Source organism: Pogoniulus pusillus, chromosome 18 (assembly GCF_015220805.1).
Source record: "Pogoniulus pusillus isolate bPogPus1 chromosome 18, bPogPus1.pri, whole genome shotgun sequence".
NCBI classification, from domain to species: Eukaryota; Metazoa; Chordata; class Aves; order Piciformes; family Lybiidae; genus Pogoniulus; species Pogoniulus pusillus.
Window position 1 is genome coordinate 304,468 of NC_087281.1, and position 14,749 is coordinate 319,216.

The window sequence follows — 14,749 nt, forward strand, 5'->3', positions numbered from 1 at the left end:
TCATAGAATCAACCAGGTTGGAAGAGACCTCCAAGGTCATCCAGTCCAACCTAGCACCCTGCCCTAGCCAATCAACCAGACCATGGCACTAAGTGCCTCAGCCAGGCTTTTCTTGAACACCACCAGGGATGACAACTCCACCACCTCCCTAAGCAGCCCATTCCAATGCCAATCACTCCCTCTGGCAACAACTTCCTCCTAACATCCAGCCTAGACCTCCCCCACCACAACTTGAGACTGTGTCCCCTTGTTCTGTTGCTGGTTGCCTGTGAGAAGAGACCAACCCCCACCTGGCTACAGCCTCCCTTCAGGTAGTTTTAGACATCAATGAGGTCCCCCCTGAGCCTCCTCTTCTGCAGGCTGCACACCCCTAGCTCCCTCAGCCTCTCCTCACTGTGAGGCTGTGTTCCAGGCCCCTCACCAGTTTCATTGCCCTTCTCTGGACACATTCCAGTATCTCAACATCTCTCTTCACTTGAGGAGCCCAGAACTGGACACAGCACTCAAGGTGTGGCCTGACCAATGCTGAGGACAGGGGAAGAATAACCTCCCTTGTCCTACTGGCCACACTGTTCCTGATACAGGAACCTGATTTCAAGGAAGGAATGTATTAATCCAGGATTCTAAGTGATATGTATGGAGAGTGTACTAAAAGGGAAATAATATTTTTGTTGTGTTTAGAAATATTTTATCTCCTATTTATAATATTTTCTGGGCTAAAAGCTGATGCTTGTTTTGCTCATGTGGTGAAGTAAATGACAACACCCCCAAGTTTGGCTTCTAGTGAGTAGCCCTCTGTTCTTTCTGTGCTTTCAATTATTTTGGGGTTAGACTTGATGATCTCCTTGGGTCTCTTCCAACCCCTAACATCCTGTGATGTTCTTGTTAGGTACTAAGATGCACATCTCTGGTATTTAATAGGAAAAAATCCTGGTTTCTCTGTTGAACTTTTTTCATTTTCAGCTAAAAGCAGGGTAATTGTTTGTTTTCACCATTGCTCTGAAGCTTGACTGCTCATTTGTGTGAACGAGAAGCACAAAAAGAAGGTTGGAGGGGAGGAGGAGAAGGCGGCAATGGGATTTCCTTGACTTCCTGAAAACAGGATTTCACTGCAGCCAAATTTCCCATTTCTATTTCCAGCACAGAGCATTATTGCCTGGTGGTAAGAGAAAAAAATATAGTATTTCATCAAAGACTCACAGACTCTGAGAAATTACCAAGTTTCATGCAGATTTCAAAAAGACTTTTCTGGATGCCAAAATAAATGTCTGACTTCACTGTGCCCTGGGAGGAGAGCCTGCTGAGTATTCCCGCCGCGGGGAGGGACGGTCTTTGCACTGTACTAGGATCTTTGTCAACTCTCCCAGTCCGTCAGCAAAGTTTTGGAGAGAGAGAATGTGCAGGACTGTACCTTGCTCTGGGAACTGCCAAGAGAAGCACAAAGACTCCATCCTATAAACAAGACAGGAGACTCAAGTTCTTGCTCAGCCAGCTCAATGGCTCAGGAAGGGCAGTAAGGGAATATTCATTCATCCTCCAGAGTCTGTCTTAAAAGGGTTTGAAATAATGAAAGAACAGTTTTCCCCATAGCCAGGCTTTGTTTGCCAAATCGTGAGGTCTACATAGTAAGTAAACCTTATGAAAATGTAATAAATCTGCTAAATATTTAGCAGATCTTGGTGGATTTATCCACTACGGGAAGATATAGATCAAGCTGTACAATTTAGCACCTGTTTTGTGCAGTCCCTGAATCCCAGAGATGTTTTCCTATTTCTCCCTCTGAGGTCTAATGGCCTATAAATAACATTTAATAAACAATCTTTAGACAAACTTATTCAGGCATATGTCTGCTCAGATCTCATATCTTCAAGTAAACGTACAAAGACTGGACAGGAATGATTAAATCTAGCAATGCATCTTTAATTTAGATGTGTTTAATCTCTCTTCCAAAAGCATCATTTTCAGTGTCTCCTTGTTACCTTTGTTACAAACTGTAGTTGCAAAGGTGGGCAATTTTGCAGTCTTGGCTTTTGCAGGGAGTTTAAACTTGGCATGTAAATGTTACTGCCCAAGAGCAATTCCCCCCACCCCCCGAATATATTAAGAGAACTAGTTTATTTTCCATGTCGTCATGGTGGAGAAACAATGCCTCAGTGATTTAATTACTCTTATTTTTTTAAGCCTATAAGCACAGTGCTTTAAAATGAAAACTTGTGTATATACTCTAGGATCTTAAAGTACTTTTGAACTACAAAACTTTAAAAAATATAAGTCCTTAAAATAAAATGCCCATTTAGTTTCTTCAGTGGCTGAGTTATGTTTGGATTAGAAAATTCAAGGCATGCAGCAACTCTTCCTTAAATTTTGGTATAGTTTTTTTGATGCTAGCAAATATCATCTGAGAATAAAGCAAGAAATAATCATAGAATCAAAGAATCAACCAGGTTGGAAGAGACCTCCAAGATCAGCCAGTCCAACCTAGCACCCAGCCCTAGCCAATCAACTAGACCATGGCACTAAGTGCCCATCCAGGCTTTTCTTGAACAACTCCAGGGACAGCGACTCCACCACCTCCCTGGGCATCCCATTCCAATGCCAATCACTCCCTCTGGCAACAACTTCCTCCTAACATCCAGCATAGACCTCCCCCGGCGCAACTTCAGTCTGTGTCCCCTTGTTCTGTTGGTGGTTGCCTAGCAGAAGAGACCAACCCCCACCTGGCTATGACATCCCTTCAAGTAGTTGTCAACAGCAATGAGGTCACCCCTGAGCCTTCTCCAAGCTAAACACCCCCAGGTCCCTCAGCCTCTCCTCACTGTGGGGCTGTGCTCCAGTCCCCTCACCAGTTTCATTGCCCTCCTCTGGACATGTTCCAGCACCTCAACATCTCTCTTGAATTGAGGAGCCCAGAACTGGACACAGCGCTCAAGGTGTGGCCTGACCAGGGTTGAGTACAGTGGAAGAATAACCTCCCTTGTCCTACTGGCCACACTGTTCCTGATCCAGGCCAGGATGCCATTGGCTCTCTTGGCCACCTGGGCACACTGCTGGCTCATGTTCAGCTACTATATACCAGTATCCCAGGTCCCTTTCTTCCTGGCTGCTCTTCAGCCACTCTGCCACCAGCCTGTAGCACTGCTTGAGGTTGTTGTGGCCAAGGACATAATTATATGGCCTTTAAAGAGGTAGATATACAGCTCGAATACAGTAGCTCCCAAAGCACAGATTTATGATCCTTTTTGTAATGCAGCATACTGTGTATCTCTTATTGCCAGCAAGATTGTCAGTGGAAGTCTAAACTCTAGTGCCCAGAGGGCAGTTATACTTTACTTATTCTGTTTCAAAATTGTAAAACAAAAATGTCTATTATGTGTGTAAACCTATACTTTAATTCTCAGGAAAATGAGGACTCTTCTCAGTTTCATTTAATATTGTCCACTGCCTGCTTTGCATAGAGCTGCATTGATGATTAGGCAGGAAGAGGAGCCTTTTCTCACCCTTAAATTTGCCCAGATATTGAGATGAACATTGAAAGTAATAATCCTTGGTGGATCTCAGCTGCTGAAGTCCTTTGCCCAGGATTTGCTCATAGAATCAGAGTTGGAAGGGACCACAAGGATCATCTAGTTCCAACTCCCCTGCCAAGAGCAGGGACATCCTGCCCTAGAGCAGGCTGGCCAGAGTTTCATCCAGCCTGGCCTTAAATGCCTCCAGGGATGTGGCCTCAACCACCTCCCTGTGCAACCCATTCCAGGCTCTCACCACTCTCATGATGAGGAACTTCCCCTCACGTCTGGTCTGAATCTCTCCACCTCCAGCTTTGCTCCATTCCCCCCAGTCCTGTCACTCCTTGATAGCTTAAAAAGTCTCTCCTCAGCTTTCTTCTAGGCCCTCGTGAGCTATTGGAAGGCCACAAGAAGGTCACCTGGGAGCTTCCCCTTCTGCAGACTGAACAGCCCCAACTCTTTCAGTCTGTCCTCATAGCAGAGCTGCTGCAGCCCTCTGAGCATCCTCGTGGCCCTTCTCTGGACACACTCCAGCATCTCCACATCCCTCTTGTCCCAGGGGCTCCAGAACTGGATGCAGTACTGCAGGTGGGGTCTCAGCAGAGCAGAGTAGAGGGGGAGAATCATCTCCTTTGACCTGCTGGCCACACTTCTGATGCAGCCCAGGCTCTGGTTGGCTTTCTGGGCTGCAAGTGCACACTGCTGGCTCATGTTGAGCTTCTTGTCCAGCAGCACCCCAAGTCCCTCTCCTCCTGTTCATGGAAGGCATGCCCAAGCTGACATCGTTGCATCCTAGTAATCAAAGAGGAGGATTTTTCTGAGCTGTGAAACAGATTGTGACCCTTAGGGATGATGTGAATAAAGGCCACAACAACACCCACTTGGCAAGTTTTGAAATTAAGACAATGGATGTGTTTTTCAAGTGTCCTTTTTTGTCTCATATTTCAGGTAGCTCTTAAGTACAAATCAAGCTTCTTTGTAGCAGTGCTGAGTAGTGCAGATCAGAAAAAAACAGGGTTATAAGATGCAACCAGTGTTTTCAGGCAGTGATCATATTTCTTCTGTGTGTAGCCTGACTTGCGGAGTGCAGGTCCTAGCTTGAGCCCTAGCAGCTGTAGAAGTCAAATGGTTGTGCATGAGGCATCTCGATCAGCTCCCAGCTGGCTGCTGCTGTTCTCATCCCCCTGCAAATTACCAGCGTTACTGCCTGGCTCAGATATGCTCAGAGTTACGTCTGCAGGTATCACCTCTGCAAGCGTAATGCAGATAAGAAATTACCAACAGTTTTGAGAGACGTTCCCTGGCCCAAAGTGCTCAGAAGCATATGAGAGCAGTCACATCCAAGCAGTTGTATTGTCTCTTCAGATGTGTTAAACTGATGATATCATTCAAATAGTCTGTCTGCGCTCTTCAGAGAGCTTCTGGCTGGGAATGGTTTTATGCAAAGGCTTTATAAATGTTTCTCTGCTGAGGGTGGCCTTTGCAAGATGCAAGGAAAGGAGAAAGCCAGTGTCATCAAAAGGCAGGTTGTGCACAAAACGGAGCTGTCAGATTATACAATCATAGATTCAACCAGGTTGGAAGAGACCTCCAAGATCATCCAGTCCAACCTATGATCTAGCCCTAACCAATCAGCTAGACCATGGCACTAAGTGCTTCAGCCAGTCAAACTGAAAAAAAGCAAAACAGTGTTTAACATTAGATCTTTTATATTATCCCTAGCAAATATGAGTGCATGATTTATATTTGATAAGTAAACTATTTTTGACTGCATACTGTCACCAGGCTGCATGCAGAGGGGCTTAAGCTTGAGGGCAGCCCTGCCTCTGCTATGGTGAAGCTCTTTTTCAGAAGAGTTTCTGCTAGCTGACATACTGTTTTCTCCTGATAAATATCTACTGGGAGAAGGCAAGGAACTGAGCAAGGTTAAAAGATTGCCCCCACCCCCCCACCCCACATCATGCCAGGGCATTATCTGAATGAGCATCAGCTTTGTTAGAGTGGATGGCCAATGGACTCATGAGCAGCAGGGGAATGGAGACCGAGAGCATAAAGTCATGCATCCACAATGGTGATAATTCGTGCTCAAATACTTGGTCATCTTAATGCAGGTAGGAGAGGAGCTAGCCAAGAAAAATCCGAGAAAGGTAGTAGATTTGGCATTGTGGTGTTGCTAGCTGTCTGCTACTCGGGCTAAAGCACCTCTGTGGCTAAATAAACCCATGGGAGTCCTTCAGTCCAAATGTGGTGGGCTCCAACCACTCCTTTTATGCCAGGCTGTGGGGCCTTAATCCAATTTTTGTGCAGGGTTGTTTTTGTTCATTTCTCTGGTTGGCAATGCCATTCCTAAAGTAATTCAAATAAATGAATACAATATGTTTGGTGAGTATATTACTATAGTTAAGATTCCTAGTTGGGTTTCTCATTTAAGCAGCAGGATGGTCAAGAGAATTAAATTAAGAACTGGGAGATCCTCTGTTAACCTTGCTCTGTAGAATGATTCATGCTGCAAGCAGAGCCTGTTCACTCAGATTGACATTTCCAGACTTGGGTGCCTAAAGATAGGCTCTTGGACCTGTATTTAGGCTCTCATATGAATGTTGTTTACTTTGCAGAGATGCAGTTCCCTGAGAAAGGAGGGCATTTACAGGCATTTGGTCTCTCTGGAAGAGGAGCCATACTTTAGGTACTGAAACAGAGAAGATATTATCCTTTTGATGGGGGGGGAGGAGGCACAGTTTACTCATGTGAAAATAATGATAAATACTTGCTATGTCACAGGACTAATGCTCAGCCACTGAGGTTGCCTTTGGAGCAGCATTTTGGAATTAATAAAGCTTTTGGTGAGGTCACAGGAGAGAGCACATACATTTATGATGGGAAAATAGTGGAGAAGGGAATGAAAGCAGAAAACCAATAATTTTTGTTTTCTAGACTTTATTGTATTTTTAAATTTCAACCTTGCTCAGGGTCTAAATTGTCATCAAATGATAAAACTCTTTCATTTTTCTTTTTTTGTTCTCCTGCAATATGGGAAATACTGAATAGGCAGATGTGAAGGGAGGCTGCAGCCAGGTGGGGGTTGGTCTCTTCTACCAGCAATAGAACAAGGGGACACAGTCTCAAGCTGTTCCAGGGTAGATCTAGGCTGGATGTTAGGAGGAAGTTGTTGCCAGAGAGAGTGATTGGCATTGGAATGGGCTGCCCAGGGAGGTGGTGGAGGTGCCGTTCCTGTAGATGTTAAAGCAAAGCCTGGCTGAGGCACTTAGTGCCATGGTCTGGTTGATTGGACATGGCTGGGTGCTAGTTTGGGCTGGATGATCTTGGAGGTCTCTTCCAACCTGGTTGATTCTATGATTCTATGATTTATAAGGGGGGGAAACCCACCAACATGGTTTGCTGCACTGAGCAGCTGAGTGACATTCTTGTGGAGTGGTTCTACAGTATCACTTGAACCCTATGGTTAAGCATTCTCTAGGTAGCTGGAGGAAGGTCTCCTTTCCATAACATATTGATTCAGCCTGGAATTAAAACCATAGACACTTAAAAATCCCCAAACTTTTCTGTATCCATTACTGACACAAATGAGTTTCTTTAAAATCTTGTACTTTTTATCCACATTGAGTAACTTTTAAATGGCTTGGTACAAAAGGAAATAGGAAATTTGCTTGGCAAGTTGTCTTGAATCATAGTTACTTCTTGATATAAGATATTTGCAACAGAAAATGCATGCTCTGCTAGAACAAGATGCAAATCCTGATCCAGGGTAGGGTGTTTCTGCCCATTGCAGGGGAGTTGGAACTAGATGATCCTTGTGGTCCTTTCCAACCCTGACTGATTCTGTGATTCAATTTTTTTTTTACTCCAGGACAGAGCTTTGGGAAAAGTGGACAACAAGAAAGGTGCAGTATTAATGAACATGGAGGAATGAGCAATGAGTCTCATTAGCAGCAAACAGAAAGATGATGAGAGACTGATAGAAGTGGATACAGTTTGGAAAATATGAGGGAAGAATCATGAAAGAGAATGAAGGAATTGGTAGAGGGTGCAAGATGTGTTTATCAAGGAGCAGAATTTGCTACTCAGTATGAAGCTGCTGCAAAGGGCTGGGATGAAGTCAGAGATGGCAGCAAGGCACAGAGGAAGTGCAACTCAAAACAAGCTGAGAATTTTCTCTGAAAACTATGCCAGATGCTTCTGGCAGTCTTGCTGGTTCTTGAGTGTTGCAGTTCATGACACTATTTGCAATGTCTATATTATTCCTTGGATGCAGTTTTGAGGAGGAGAATGCTGCCAATCTGAATAACTGTTTATCCTAACTGGTGGTATAAGCCTGAAAAAGGGGGAGTTTTTGCCACCTTTCGTTGCAAATGCCAAGATGGGAAAGTTACAGAGAGAAGACTCCTAGGAAAAAAAAAAAGTTTGGACTCTATGCAAAAGGCACTGGCTGTGTATGTTCAGTAGTTAAAAGGGAAATGCAAGCATGTTTTTACTTTTAATTCAATCACTTCTCACTGTAGGCAGGTTGACTAAATGTTGGAGAGCTGAATTTCCAATAAGGAGGGAACTGACACCATATCTGTTGTACCATCTGTTTACCAGTTGCCAGTATACTAGGGAGAAGCTTCAGCAAGGAGTGGGAAACCTTCCAGGTTTCACAGTTGTGTTTAACTGCTTGAATGCCAGCAACATGAAGTCAATGTATTGGCAAGCCTCTGGTGTTCGGAGCTGAAACAGCATCTCCTTTTCAACTTGCACGACTTTTCTGGTTGGGTAATTCTTGCATGCTGCCAGTGGTCATGGGAGAAACCTGGCCACTCCTAGCCAGGCTGCTGGCTTTTAACTGTTTGGTGCACAAGGGGGTGGAAGAAAAACCACCTGAGGCCTGCTAACAATGAGACCACAATAACTGCTGGAGAATAAAGTTATATAAAGCAGCAGTAACAGTCTGAGCACAGCCAGTCTAGCACTGAGAAGACATGGACCTGTTGGAGTGGGTACAGAGGATGCCACAAAAAAGACTGGATGAGGCACTTAGTGCCATGGTCTGGTTGATTGGACAGGGCTGGGTGCTAGGTTGGACTGGATGATCTTGGAGGTATCTTCCAACCTGGTTGATTCTCTGATTCTATGATTTTGCTATAGCTGTGTTGGTCATTTCCCCTGTACAAAGCTGTGGTCTGCAGGGTGCTTTGCTTTTGTAGCAGTACTGTAATGTCAGTTTGTTGATGAACTACTGGTGTGCAGTTACCAAATACATGGTAACTAAAGCTCAAGGGGCAGCAGGTCAGCCCATCATTCTGCTCCCCTGTTCTGCAGTTTCACTTTCAGGCTGCAACAAGCAAGCAAGTTTCCAGTAAGCTCCTGAAATCACATTGTCATAATTTCTTCTTTGATTTCCCCTCTCAGCTTTTTCCACTCAAAAGCTGACAAAACCTGGTGAATGCAAACAGTTTTGAATGAAAGCTGCAGGCTGTCTCTGGCCCTTGACATTAGAGGTTTCTGTCTCAAAGCTTTAGAGCCAAAGTAGGAAAAGAGCATGCATTTTTAAGTAAAAATCTTGAGTCCATAGGAGGAACAGCAGAATTCACTTCAAGCTGATACAAATTTTGAGCCCAGATGATCTTGGGGGTCTCTTCCAACCTGGTTGATTCAATGATTCTATGGCACTGACTGCCTTTGCTTTCTGAGTACTAAATTTTCGTAAGTCAGTGCAGCTCAGTTATTTTTGTTGGTCTCTAAGAGTGCCAGAACCTGGGTAAAAACTATTACATTTAAACTTGCAGAAAACAGTTTAGATCTCTTGCAGAAGAGAATCTTTATTAATGTCAGTTGTAGTTAATTTTGCCCTCTGTGAATGGAATCTTTGTCAGGCCTGAAGCTGTGTGTCTTTCACTTCCCTATAGCCTAAATTTCACTAATGTTCATTTACCTTGGCCTGTAGACAGAGAATCACAGAATCATAGAATCACAGATTCAATCAGGGCTGGAAGGGACCACAAGGATCATCTAGCTCCAACCCCCGTGGCATGGGCAGGGACACCCTACCCTAGAGCAGGCTAGCCAGAGCCTCATCCAGCCTGGCCTTAAACACCTCCAGCCATGGGGCCTCAACCACCTCCCTAAGCAACCCAGTCCAGCCTCTCACCACTCTCGTGCTGAAGAATGTCCTCCTCACATCCAGTCTGAATCTCCCCACTTCCAGCTTTGCTCCATTCCCATCAGTCCTGTCACTCCCTGACAGCCTAACAAGTCCCTCCCCATCTTTTTCGTAGGCCCCCTTCAGATCCTGGAAGGCCACAAGAAGGTCACCTGGGAGCCTCCTCTTTGCAAACTGAACAGCCCCAACTCTTTCCGTCTGTCCTCATAGCAGAGGTGCTCCAGCCCTCTGATCATCCTCATGGTCCTTCTCTGGACACACTCCAGCATCTCCACATCCCTCTTGTAATAGGGGCTCCAGAACTGGATGCAGTACTCCAGGTGGTGTCTCACCAGAGTGCAGTAGAGGGGAAGAAATTGAGCTATTCCCACAGACCAACTCTCCTGGTCCATCAAGTCCAGTTAATTTCAGGCACCTGCAGTTCTTACTCTTATGCATTATGAGGCCCACGTTATGATACCTGCAGTGAAGAGAACTCATCCTTGGGGCAGACATGATCTCATTCTGCTTGAAAGCTGCATAGTGGCCACTAGTGAGCCACTAAGCCCCAGTTAATAGACATGTCTGAAAGGCAGGGCATTCACATTTTTAGGTTGATGTGAGAATAACAGTACTGCACATCTTCTGGCAAGCTCAGGACCAGGCAGAGCAAAGCAATGTCTATTTGCAAAATAAATCAAACTTCAAGTGTTGGTTGCATGATCTAATTTGTTTTGATGTTTGCAATGATGCACTGAGACCAGCCTATTTAAGATAAAGTACACCTGAATTTCCAAGGCATTGCTGTTCTATGAAGACATCCTAAGCTGGCTTACATGCCCTGTCATCTTTGTTTCTTTTCCTTCAGCAACTATAACTACTTTCCTCTCTGAGAGGAAGGGACCTCAAGGATCATCCAGTTCCAACCCCTGCCATAGGCAGGGACACCTCCCAGTAGAACAGGTCCCTCAAGGCCTCATCCAATCTGGCCTTGAACACCTCCAGTGAGGGAGGATCCACAACGTCCCTGGGCAATCTGGGTTTATCCGTGATTATACAACCAGTTCCTTGAAGCCAGTTCCTTGACACGTGTCCTCCCTGTGAGTCTCTGTGCCTGTGTGGAGCTGCCACAGTGAATTGGTTACGTTGTATGAGCTGAAGCCTTTTGTTGGTTTGCACATTGGGGAAGCTGCAAAAATGGTCTTCAAGGCCCACTCTCTGTAGCTGGTTGCTTCTGCTCTGATCTTACACTGTGCACCTAAAGGAACAAAACAGCAGGAAACTTGACCCCATCATCAGTTCCTCCCCTGGCATTAGGCATGTGCCCTGGTACTCATCTTCCCCACTCCTTGGATTCCCAAAGTTGCCTGCCACCCTGGTGTAAAAGTGGCCCTCAAGCACAGCGTGTCTGTGCCAGAGTAAACACGAGGGGCCTCACACTGCAGCGAGGAGGGCGGCAAGGCAGTGGTGAGGCCCTCTCACACCCACCCTTCTGCCCCGACCTGCTTTGTCACAGGGCCTGTGGAGAGGGAGTTGGGGGTAGGTGGGAGTGCCCGTGGGGTGGTGGGTGCCTGGGTGGCTGAAACAGGGGCAGTGCACAGGCAGCGGCTGCAGATCTGACACAAGCTCTGTCTCGCTCTCCTCCCATCCCCCTGTCCATGCTGCTTCCCTTCATCATAGCAGCACGGTTTGATTCATGAGCTTCCTCTCAGCTTGCCGCTGCGCTGGGTGACTCAGAGCACAGGCTCCATTAGCGGAGATAACATCAGCACGCACCTTTTGTTTGCACAGGCTGCTTCTCCCCTTGCTGCCTCCGTTCCCCAAGCTCCTCGCCTGTGGCTGCTTGCAGAGTGAGCGCTGATTGACGGACCCACATCTGCCTCCTTGCCCTGTCGCTGGCTGCCACCGAAGCGTGCAGGTTTCCAGAGATGCGGTCCAAATGCCACCAACTATCCCTGATTAAATGTGGAGTGCAGGCTAGGCGTAAGCTGAAACCTTCATCATGAGAGGGAATGCGTCGCAGGTGAGGCTCCTGCTGTAGATCCACTATAACGTTCAGCCTCTGCGGGGAAAACACTGTTGTTCGGGACAGGCAGGTCCTGTGCTTGAAAGAGTAGAGGTAGGATAGCAAATACGTCATGATCAGCTAAAGAAAAGGCTTCAAACTGCAGCATCTTGCAATGTAAAAAAGCTAATAAGCAACTTCCAGTGCCCTAGAAGACCCACAAAGACTCAATGTATTTCCTTCAGGTTGGGGAGAAAATTTTAGCAAGGTTTTTGTCACCACCTGAATCTCTAAATTTTCCAGAATGGAAGAGACAATTATTTAGTGTTGCTGTGGAGGTAAGAAAGAGCTTAGGTTTTATTTTCAGGGAGAGGAAGAGAGGAGCTTTTGGAACCAGTGAGGGAGTGAGGGGTGTGATCTTCAACTCTTGATTCTCTGATCACAGTTGCTTTGACTGTCCAAATCTGGCCTTGCACACTGTCACTGAACACTGTTGCCATGCTAAGGTGCTATGGCACTTTATAGCCAAGGTATTTTTGGCCTTCATCCAGCACTGATGAGCCCTTCCTCAGCAGGAGAAGTATTATGGCCCTTTGAGTCCTCTTGGGTTGTCTCAGCTGTGGGAGAGGTGGGAAGCACCAGTGTAGCTGCAGGCACTTCATTTGTGCCTGAGGGCAGCCATTCGGGGTGAACATGGGGTGCTAGAGGAGAGCATTGGAGGCAAAATCTTACTTTGTCATTGCTTTTGCTGTCTCAGAACTGCTACTCCAACACTTCCATTACTGCTGACATTTATGTTTAGGAAAAAGTAAGGTGTGTGTGTGCTGGGGAGGGACTTTTTGAGATGTCGGGTGGTGATGGGACTAGGGAGAATGGAGTGACTAGGGAAAATGGAGTGGGGCTGGAGATGGGTGCATTCAGACTGGATGTTGGGAAGAGGTTTTTCAGCATGGGAGTGGTGAGACCCTGGAATGGGTTGCCCAGAGAGGTGGTTGTGGCCTTATCCCTGGAGGTGTTTAGGGCCAGGCTGGATGAGGCTGTGGCCAGCCTGGTCTGGTATGAGGTGTCCCTGCCCATGGCAGGGGAGTTGGAACTGGATGATCCTTGTGGTCCCTTCCAACCCTGACTGATTCTATGAAAACCAGTTGACAAGTGTGAGTTCAGCAAGCTGCTTGTCCGCTAGTGGAGTCTAAATAAGCAGAATGGGAAACATACAGATCTATTGTCATGTGGAGAAATGCATATCCACAAGCTGTCTTGAAATGAAACAATACCGTTAGGTGACCTCTAAAAGCAGAAAGTGAGTAAAACTGATGTAGATAAATGCAAATAAATGCAGACTTCTGAGAAGGCTTTTGAATCAGTACCAGAATAGAACAAAATGGCAGCTTATGCCTTACTCCACAGAGCTGTAGTGCTCACAGGCATGCAAACTGGACAGCAGGCTTTTGTACTTCACAGGGACATTTAGCAAATCACAGACATTCTGAGAAGGTTGTATTCATTCTCTAATAGATGGCAAACAGACAGAACAGCTTCTTGAATATTTTGTCTCCTGAACATGGGGTGAGGTGGTTAAAGTACAAGGATTCCTGGTAAGTGTTTATGTAGTTGCCTGATTCTGATGCTGTGTTTTAGTTGTGGGTGTTCCCCCCTTAGCAGTATCAAATTCTGTAATAACTAAGAATTTGCTTTTTTAGCCTGAAAATTGAAAAGGTAGGGAAAGGCAGGGAGAATAAATGCACAGGAGTCTCGCTATTCTGTTTTTGTTTCCACTGAACTTTTCAAGTCAATCTGCAAATTAATTTCCCAGTGATACTTTGGTGGATGTTTTAAGCCTGTTCTTCTGTAAAGCAACATGTATGCAGTCACAACCTGCCTCCAGATGTCTTTACATCAATATTTCACTAGTTGCAGAGATTTCTTCTGTAAGACCTGACTTTTCTGAAGACTTCCTGGAATCAACGTCTGAGATATTTTCTGTTCCGTTCTTAAAAACAAACAAACAAACAAAACCCCCCAAACCGACCAACCAAGCAAAAAACGTCCATGTCCAACTGGAGGCCAGTGACAAGCAGAGATCCTCAGGGATCAGTCCTGGGAACAGTCTTGTTCAGCATCTTTGTCAGTGACATTGAGAGAGGCATTGAGTGCACCCTCAGCAAGTTTGCTGACGACACCAAGCAGTGTGGTGCAGCAGACACACTGGAGGGAAGAGATGCCATCCAGAGGGACCTGGACAGGCTAGGACACAAGCCAACCTCATGAGGTTCAAGAAGACCAAGTGCAAGGTGTCCTGCATCTGGGTTGAGGCAATCCCAAGCACAAATACAGAATGGGTAGAGGCTGGCTGGAGAGCAGCCCCGAGGAGAGGGACTTGGGGGTGCTGGTGGACAAGAAGCTTAACATGAGCCAGCAGTGTGCACTTGCAGCCCAGAAAGCCAACCAGATCCTGGGCTGCATCAGGAGAAGTGTGGCCAGCAGGTGGAGGGAGGCGATTCTCCTCCTCTACTCTACTGTCGTGAGACTCCACCTGGAGTACTGCATCTAGTTCTGGAGACTCTACTACAAGCAGCTTACTTGAAGGCGTGGGCATTAAAAATCTGCTTGAAAGGGCTGATTTGAAGGGACTGAATTATTGAAAATAGATATATTCAAGTTATAAAGGTATAAAGAGACTGATTAAAGTACTTGTTTGAGATACAGATTTTATATAATCTCATAATAAAAAAAGTTCTCAATAGAAAATGTGGGAACTAGTGTGTGATAGTATTTGTTAATCCATCTTGTTTCTTGGACATAGAATCATAGAATCAGTCAGGGTTGGAAAGGACCACAAGGATTATCTAGTTCCAACTGCCCTGCCATGTGCAGGGACACCCTACCCTAGATCAGGCTAGCCAGAGCCTCATCCAGCCTGGCCTTAAACACCTCCAGGGATGAAGCCTCAACCACCTCCCTGGGCAAACCCAGTCCAGACTCTCACCACTCACATGCTGAAGAACTTCTCACGTCCAGTCTGACATCAGATAGCTCAGTTAAAACTGGCTTAATGAAAGTGGTGGCATATATTTTTCAATTATATCAACAGTGCTGAAA

At 45.8% G+C, this 14,749-nt stretch overlaps 1 protein-coding gene across 1 annotated transcript in view; it reads left to right on the forward strand.

Annotated features, from left to right (window-relative positions):
* PDE10A (phosphodiesterase 10A) overlaps window positions 1-14,749 on the forward strand; it is a 410,304-nt gene that overhangs the window by 70,966 nt on the left and 324,589 nt on the right. The gene's annotated exons all lie outside the window — the stretch shown is intronic.